This window comes from Apis dorsata, unplaced genomic scaffold, assembly GCF_000469605.1.
Source record: "Apis dorsata unplaced genomic scaffold, Apis dorsata 1.3 scaffold_222, whole genome shotgun sequence".
NCBI classification, from domain to species: domain Eukaryota; kingdom Metazoa; phylum Arthropoda; class Insecta; order Hymenoptera; family Apidae; genus Apis; species Apis dorsata.
In genome coordinates, this window is record NW_006263504.1 from 507,070 (window position 1) to 516,614 (window position 9,545).

The following is a 9,545-nucleotide window of genomic DNA, read 5'->3' on the forward strand; positions in this document are numbered from 1 at the left end:
TCATTTTTTTGAATACGATATTCTCGTCCGAGAGTAAGTTTTACAATAGAATAATACGAGAATTAGAACATGCATTTTATTAAAATTTAATATTTCCTTCTTTCATTTCGAAACAAAAGTTGAAAAATATTCGAAATTTCAAGAGGTCGATTTTCCCCCGAATTAATATTATTCTCTGATAAAAAAGAAATTTTCGTTACACTTCGACATGATTATATATATATATATTACGCGCGTCCAACGTCAATTTTAAATTAAATTCCGTTTCTGATCGATAAGAAAAAAAGCGTGTCCAAATGATATTACAATTAAGAATAACGAAAAAATAATAATCGTATAATGAAAGTTGCAATCAAATTTCACAGCTCGTTTTTCTCCTCCCCCACCCCCTCGATCGAGCGTTGATAAATCCGCAACGCGCGAATAATCGGTCTTTTTCGGTTGTTTTTCCCCACCCCTGAGTGATCGCGTTAATAATGATCATCCTCCCTTAGGAGAACGGTTGGAATACGGGTTTTGCACGTACGCTGCATCGAGCGTGGGATTCGTCGAGCAAACAGCGTGAGATGGTGAGATTCGAGTTCAGACCGTTCCTCCGGAACATCAATGGGGCGTTAATTCGACCGCCTCGCCGTGTGTACGGTAGGCCGTGACGTGGTTAACGCCGCTCAACCGTGACGATTGTGCACGGAACAAGAACACGGAACACGGATCGCCCACCCGTTAATCCCTGTCAAATTTCAAAATTCCATCCATCCGAAATTCCCCTCCCCGAACTATGGCAGTGTGGCCATTCGAACAATCCCTCGCGGTCACGATTCCATTTTAATCTGTAAATGGCGAAAGCATTTTAGGATTGGAAAGTAGACGCACTTGTGGAATTTTTCTTGGAATTTATTTATCGTCGCTTGGACATTGTTTATTGCGTTATATTTCCTTGTTGCGATTGTATTGGTCGTGTATGAAAAAATATCAATATTTATCTAGAGGTTTTCGTAAGACGTAAATATTGCGCAGTTTACTTTCCAATAGAGTTTTGAAGAGGAGATAAAATGTGTATACGTTCTATTAGGTGTGCAAATAAGTTCTTTCCTCCTCTCTTTCTTTTTCCAAATTCAAGATTTTATTACGTAAATCAGGTATAAGATTATCTAATTGTTTCTATTGTTTTAGTTAGGATAGATATTGTCTCGTAACTGTCAATTCTTTCTAAGTTTGAGTCGGATTTTCGTTGAGCAATTTCTTTAACCATCGAACTTTCTCGGTGCACCGATCGTCGTCTTCCAAATTAAAATTTCCGGCTTTAAATGTTTGATACCACTTCTTGCACGTTTTGTAAAATACAACGTTCTCTTCCAGTGGCGCATAGACCATTTCAGTAGCTTCAACAGCTGATTTCCTAAGCTGGAATGCAAAAAATGAGGCGAATGATGCTTCTCGCTCGCCATATCGCTTGAAATTGTTGCATAGAACATAGGAAACTCTTGGAGCACTCATCATAAAAACGAAGGAACGCTTTTTCAGATGACACCACAAACGTGAAAGAATTCGAATTCGGTCAGAAGAATTATGATCGTAGAAAAAAGAAGAAATATATATGTAAAGAATCGAAGAAACGAGATACAAAGATATAGTTTGGAATTTTACGTGATAAATGTCAGTTTTACGAGTGTTGCTGCCATTTTTCTTTTCATAAATGTTTTATAATAAAAAAAGAAGCAAAGAAACAGTTTGCCAAGCGTTCTATCGTCTCGTAGAATTTTTTTCCAACGAGAAGAGGAGTGGAGGGACGGAGGGAAGATTACGAGGGAAGATGGAATTACAAAGTTGGCGTAACTTTGTTGTAATTCAGCAATGCGATCGCGATAAACTCGGCACAATACATCTGTTCACGTACATCCACTTTCTTCGATCGATCGCCGTTCCAATAAATCTGGAAAGGAAAAATATTATATTCCCGTTTCTACTATTTCTCGTCGATAAAGCGTATAATAAAGGAAGACAAGAGGAAGAAGGGTTGAAACAAGTTAGCTTGAACGTAACAACCCGGTGTCAAATTGCTAATACACTAACGTACGTTTTTAACAAATTTATTGGACTGGAGGTGAAAAATTTTTACCTCCTGAAAGGGGTAAAACGCTTCTTCCGTGTCCATTCGTTCCATCGAATCCTCGTCGACCCGAATTCCTTCGAAAAAGCAGAAAACTATTGGCCACCAGCAACGTGTTTGCGCGACAAATCTTCGAATAAACGTTCACGAGGGGAGACTAAAAGCTCGAACAGCAGAGATACGACTCGTCACTGGCTGGTAAACTCGATGTACATCCCCAGAGCACTCACGTACACGTATCGTAATCCGTACGATATCGCAACGAAATCGATATTCCCGAATTTCGAAAACAATAGTATAGATCCATCCTTTCTTCTTCTTCATACCTATTAATCCACAGTCTTTTACAATTCTTTCTTTCTTTTTTTCTTCTTCAAAGAAGTTCTCGCCAGAGACTTTTAATCCGTGATCGGTTATTTTTCTTTTTTTCTCGAGGCTTGCCGAGTTCTCCCCTCAGAATCTCTCTCTCTCTCTCTCTCTCTCTCTCTCTGAGGTAACGAGCGTACCCTTCAATTTCTTCTCCTTCCTTCTAATTTCGCTAATGACTTTTGACCGATGCAACACCTTTTAATCGATGGATTTCCTCTTTTCTTTCTCGTATAATATTTGCGTGATTATAGATGGGAATACGCTACGTGTTGCGTCGAATTTAGAATATTTAGGGTTTCGTTTGTGCAAAACAAAGTGCAAAAGGAATGAAGATCTAAATTCTTTTTTAAGAAGCAATGAATATCTCTGAAATTTTTAAGATAATTTTTTGAATACATCAATAGATAGCAAGAAACTATCTATCACTACAGAAGAAGTAGAAGAGTACAATTTCAAAAATTTTAAAAACTCTTCTCACATTTCCACAAAAAAAAAAATCCAAAACTGACGAATTCTCTGCTCGAGAATATAGTCAAGTTCCAAGAGATCAAGATATTTTCCAAAATCGTCATTTCGTCACCCTATGGTAGTTAAAAAAAGACACTAGGGGAGCAGCAAGTCCATGAAAGTTCGGTTATCGAGCAGGAGATTCCCTCGTGTGCTTGATACACAATCTTTACGAGTGTTCGGATAAGATGGAAGAAGAGCAACGAAGCTGGGGAATTGACGGAATCGTAAAAGACCATCTCCCCCTCCAACTCGTAAAACCTGAAATCTGGACGGTGACAGTCGATTCGTATTTTCTGGGGAAAAAAATATTGACCTTCAAATATTGATCTCGATCATGAAGCCAAAGGTCTGATGGGTCGGTCGAAGGACAGAGAAAAAAACACTTTGGCGCCATATTGGTCGAATCTCTCACCTGGACATACGATCCCCAAACCCGTCCGAAAAATGTCCACGTTTATCGTCCATCACCCCCCTATTCGCCTGTTTCGCTGGTAAATGAAAAAAAAAAAAAAACAAATTTTACTTGCAAACATGTGTACAACACGCTATCTATCTGATCCAAATTTTAGCTTCTATTAGCTTCCTGAACTATTACTTTCCATGTTATATAAATATTGTAACGTAATTACAATTATTTGCGATAAGTAAAATAAGTAAAAATAAGATAAGTTTGAACAGTGTAGCAAAAATCTACAGAACTTTTTCTTTAGAGAAAAAGTTCATCAAAGTTTTTTTTTCATTTTCAAACAAACTTGTCTCTAAATTTATAATATTTGATCGTATTATAAGTTTTAAAGAATAACGTTTCATCCCAATCTATTACAATTAGATCTAATTATTCGTTATAAATAAAGTTTTGCTTCCGTATACGAATATCAGAATCTCGAGAATTACTCGCAACGCGAATATATCGGTGTGTTATTTTTAAAAAATCGTTTCGATTTCGTTTCGTGGAATTCGTCGCGGCGAGTATAGAGGGTGGAAGGACGTGGCCAGATGGAACCTTTTCCGCGGCGAACAGGAAATTTGATTTTAAAGGGAGGGCGTTGGTAGTTTCCCGAGTCACTTGACCGGGCTTTAGCCGACATTTCCGCGAGCTTTGTCGGCGTTCCTTCGTGAAACTTTTCCCGGGGACGTTCACTGCGATTCCGTGGATATCCTGCGGCCTGCCTGTAAACCTTGCCTTTCCATCTACGGGAGGAAGTTTCATATCCGATATATAGACGTGTTTCGTGTCAACGCCTTTCGACCCTTCCCTCTCGAAGCTCCCTTTAATTTTACCAAACGCAAAAATACGAACGGAATTTTTATTTTCGAACGTCGTAAATATATTATAACCCGTTCTCGTTTACGTTAATATCTTTTTCGCGCTCGATCCAGACTTTCCAATGGTTAATAATTTTCCCGCCAAGTATGTCTTGTGATATTTAAAAAAAAAGAAACGAGAAGCACGAGAAATGTAAAGAATATACGTTTCGAAAAATAAATTATCAAATTGCGACAAGTTGGTTTCGTTTGAGGAAAAAGGAAAAAAGAAGAGAAAGAAAAGGAGGAGGAAATAATGATAAAAGTTGGAAATTTCGGGTGGAGAAGAGGGAAAAATGGGAAGGAGGAGGGTAGAACAAAGGAAGCGGAAGAGAGGGTTTTCGGTACTTTGTATTTAACCACGAGTCGTAGTCGGGTTTTGATCGGCAATAGGGGATGAAGGTGGAGCGCGACGATGGCTGGCGCGGCGCTCTCTAATCGTCCGCAAGCCGCTTAACTCATCCCCTGGTCCGGATCGGCCTCTTTCAGCAACATTACGTTAGTGGTTGGTACACCAATTTCTCCACCAAAGCTTGAACCTCGGTATTAACATTCGCCTCGATCTTCGCCGAGCAAGATCCAGGTTGACTGTTGGCGAAACAAGAGCCAGGCTAATGCGTTCCACGTGAAACCTTGAATAACATCTGCTTTTAATGTTCAGAATCAAGTCCCTGTTTTCAACCCTTCCCTTCGCGTGGATAAAATATAACGTGCTTGTCGCGTGCTTTTGCGCGTTTAAATTCAATTTAAAACGAATGACTTTTATCAATTGTTATTGGAACGCTTATTGGAATTAGATCGATCGATATCTCTCTGTTTCTGGCTTTTCGTCAATATTAACGTTAACTATTAGTTCTATATAGAAATAACAAGTGTGCGGTTTATTCTGGAACCATAGTAAATCCAACATCGATGGAGGAGATTAGTACGGATTAGGAAGATCGGGTTTTAATGCAATTACAATTCCAAGTTGAAATGTAGCTGTAATTTTTTTACAAAGAAAGAATTATATTAAAAAAATCATCTTTCTGAATATCGCTTTTGAATATTAATTTTCGTGAAATTATTTTTCTTTTCAAAGGAAACGATTATGCATTTTAAAAAGAATGATTAATTTGCTCGTTACATTTTTTTTTCTCCTCCCCTCATATTGTTTAAAATATTAATAATCAGTGCTTCTTTTTGAATAAGGAACGTGTTCAAATACGAGCTGCATAAAAATCCTGCTGCAACCTACCAATAATTTTTCGATACAGTGTGAATATTTGAACAGAAGATAAGAAGATAATAGCATACTCGTCTCACAAAACTATTTGTTCTATTATGTAATACCACATTTTATCCAGCCTCGTTACCTAACTAATCTCCACAACCTTGGACTATATAAAATTCAAAGCAGCATTTCGATAATAAAAATTTATAAAGCGAGCACGAGAACTAATTTTACGAAGAAATTCTTCGAAGAAAATCATTATGAATCGTGAATCGAGATTCGCTCGATTGTTTCGTTAAAATATTGAAATGGATATAGAGAATATATTCCCCTTTTCACCTGTCCATTCCTCGCCTCGAAAGTTCAGCCACGTGTTTTCGACAGAAGACAAACGGCGTCGCCGCTTCTTCCCGGACTGTGCCGCTGTCTCGGCACTGTGCATTTCCACGGGGGCGCCATGACATTTAGACGATATTAAAATGAAATTTGTCCCGTCTGGGGAGAGAGGCAGGAGGGGGAGAGAAGATTCTCGTTTCAGTTTTTGAGGAGCGAGGCAGCCAGCCTCGCCCTCTTTCCACGGTTCGAAACGGATCGAGACGAAAACAGGGCGAAAAAGAGTTTGGACGGCGTTAATGGGTTCAGTCGACGACCCTGGTACCGTCGACGAGGAGAAAAATGAAGGACAGTCGTGGGGATAATACCGGTCGACCCGATTAAATCTGATGTATCTTAGCGGACGATTAATTTTTCGTTCGAAATTGAGAGTGGAAAAGAATATTCGATTATGTCCTTTAATATTTTGGAAATACTTAAGGAAGTGAAATTTAAAAAATTGTGCTTTCTGTGCTATTTGAGATTATTCAGATAGAGGAGGGATTCGAGTTTGTTATTATTGGTTCCTTTAAATAGAGGAGAGAGAAAATAAGGTGTGAATTAAAAATTTTAGGTTAGACCAGATATCAAATTATTTTAAAAAATTGAATGTATATTCTTTACAGATAATTTGACGGAATTTGAAATTGAAAATATAATTTTATATAAAATAAGAATACCGCTGCTTGGTATTTTTGATAATGTACAAAATATCGAAAGGAGTATATCATCAAAACTTTCTTCTCCTTCCAAATTTTTTTAATCCCCATCGACAATAAGGCGGACTTTTCCCCAAAGAAGTATACAAAAAAAGTTTCGCATGATTGTCACACAGTTAGAATCGGAACAACGGAAGAAGGAACGATGGAAGAGCCTAGAACTCGAGTTATTTCCTCCTCCAACTTTTTCGTCTCTTCCCTCTGTCTCGCGTGAAAAGACTTTTCCCCTCCAAAGTCGAGACGAAGCGGGGGAAAAAATGTCGCCTCGTTCCTTCTCGAACTCGTTCGAAAGTTCGACGACATTCACTTTGCATTTCATTCTGGAAATTGTTATCAATCTGAAGAGGAGGCGAAGAGGTGTCTTATGCTCCTGAAAAATATTTCCTCAAATCTTGTGAAAAAAAAAAAAGAAGAAAAGAAAGAAAGAACTGCAGAAATAATATTCGATTTCGTGGCGAGGCGACGGCGCTAATCTCGAATCGAGTTACGACCGTGTCGTTTCCTCGGCGTCAAGGGAACAATTCTCGACGATATAATGGAATTTCACGAACGACAAAGAATCGTGGAACTTTTTCCGCGATTAAAGAAATGTTTATTAATAACGTTTATTAATTCGTTTAAATTATAAAATCTTATTAAATTCTTTCTTGCGCTTTTATCTTTTCCTTTATCGCATTAAGATAATCTTCCGTTTCATCCCCTTCTTGGAAAAGCATGGAAATTCGAAGGAGGGAAGATTTCGAGCTCGAAAAAAAAAATGCAAGAATGGAGAAGAAAAAGAAGAGAGGAAACATTTGTCCTTCTAACGTCGAATATCTTATTCCACCTCTTCGTCCCTTCTTACAGAATGAAGAATAGAAAAGAAATTACCGACGAAACAAAAATTAAATTCCACGATATATATATATATATATTTTAGATCGTAAATTTATCGATCCAACTCTTGCATCGAAAACTTTTTTTCACATTATCACATGAAGGAGAGGAAAAAATGCCAAGTTCTTCTCGATACGCATTTTCGATATTCTCGATTCATCCCTATCTCGGCCATCGCGAATAAAATCAAGAAATCGTTGAATTCGTTCTCCAGTTCTCCAGCCCCGCACGGTTGAATTATTCGCGCGGTTCATTCGGGGTTATCGTGACAGGTCGAGGCTGGTGTTTTACAAATCCGCCTCGTTACTTACCACAAGCTGTTCGCCCCATGCATTATTCATCTCCTTCTATCCCGCGCGTCGTATATTTTATTTCGATCAGGGCCATGACTCGTTCCAATCGTGTCCGAGACGACGGCTCTTCCGTTTCTAATCCGGCGGAATGCCTTCTCCATTCCGTCCATCGGAGTCCACGTTTTATCCAGGTTGGGAAAAGGTTCGGGAGGAGGGGAGGGAATGGACACGCGTCATTGATTCCGTAACAAGATAGAGAGCGAGCAACCCTGTTTCGAGCGCCGTTTGTTCAACCCCTTCTCGGATAAAGGGATAATTTTTCTTCGAGGAATTGGATTCCACGTAAGAATGGAGCCGGACGTGAGCTTGACACGATGCGTTCGATTCGCTGCCTTCGACGATTAATCGTTCCTCGAGGGATATTGGGGGCGTATCCGAGGGCTATTCGGCGCATATATCGCTCTTGCGAGGGTCGTGGCCGATGTTGGAGGGTTGTGTATAATCGTATCCGAGCGAATTGGAAATTAGGTTCGAGATTAGAGATTAGCTTTCGAATTATTTCGTTCGTAATTTTTCTTTGCTCGAAAAATGGGAAATTATAAATAACGTAAAATTTAGAGTAATAAAATAATGTATTTTTAAGGAGAAAATGAAAATTGTAATTTTACAATTCTAATAATTAATAGTAATTGCAATTTTCATGGTATTATGTGTAATATGGTACCAATATAGAGATACAAGTTGATAAAATAATATTTTTGAAATATAGATGTACACGATTACGTAACTTTTAAGCCATTTTTAACGCTTACTGGAAGAAATTAATGTTTATAGAATAGACAGTTTTCTCCGAGGAAATGAATAACGTCCGTGTGGCTGGCTATCGTTTGTTCGATCCTTCCGAGGATAAAGGGCCAATTTTTCTCCGAGAAATTGGATTTTCTCTAACAATGGAGTCGACGTGCTCTTGACGTCGTGATGTATTTGATAGCACTTGTAAAACCTGACCGTTTTCCTTCGAACGAAAACCAATAGACCTTTGATTGTCCAAATGGTACTACTACAAACTTTATTTATCAACCTAAAAAAAGGAAAGAAGAGAGGAGAAAGAAGGGGGAAAAGATCGAAAACTGTTTAAACAAAAATTAAAAAAAAGTGCGACGAGAAAAGTGTCCAACGTGTTTCTTCGCGACAGAAAACACCCCCGTTTCTGTTTTTTTTTTTTAAAAAAAGAAGCCGTTTTTTCCTTAAAAAAAGTACGGCGAAACGCGCAAATTAATTGAAACGCGCAATAAGAACGAAAACATCGACTTGGTTGTAAACGTGTAAATAATACGAGACCGAGCGCGCCGTTATCTCAAAGGTTATATTGTTTACACACGAGGTATTATCACAGTTCGGCGAAGCGAGCCGCGCCGAATCGTTTCTCGGAACTCCGCGAAAACACAATTCGACCGAGCGTTCAACTCTCGATCACCGAGAGCCGAATTAACATTAGTCATCGTTTGGAAGTCGAGGCGACACGTAGTGGCGCGCGTTTACGTCGTTACGTCGTAATTTATTCAACCTTTTTGAATCGCGCGTTTTTTTCGAGATCCACCCGCGATCCCCGATCCGTGGTTGTGACAACGAAGTGACCATCGACCACGATTCGACGAACGAACTATTATAATATATAACAGAAGGGATTCGCACGCCGTTCGCGACACGCGACTCGGCTCAACAAGATGGAGGAAAGCGCGTGAACCGCGCTGGGCGGGAGAGGAGGGCGAAAGGAA

At 39.0% G+C, this 9,545-nt stretch overlaps 1 protein-coding gene and 1 long non-coding RNA gene across 11 annotated transcripts in view; both read left to right on the forward strand.

Annotated features, from left to right (window-relative positions):
- Positions 1–8,883, forward strand: part of LOC116185607 — a 44,110-nt gene extending 35,227 nt beyond the window's left edge. The window contains exon 2 of the long non-coding RNA XR_004150471.1: positions 8,602–8,883. This is a non-coding gene — a long non-coding RNA (uncharacterized LOC116185607). The remainder of the gene's footprint in view (positions 1–8,601) is intronic.
- LOC102681371 (dystrophin, isoforms A/C/F/G/H-like) overlaps positions 1–9,545 on the forward strand; it is a 428,634-nt gene that overhangs the window by 311,560 nt on the left and 107,529 nt on the right. The gene's annotated exons all lie outside the window — the stretch shown is intronic.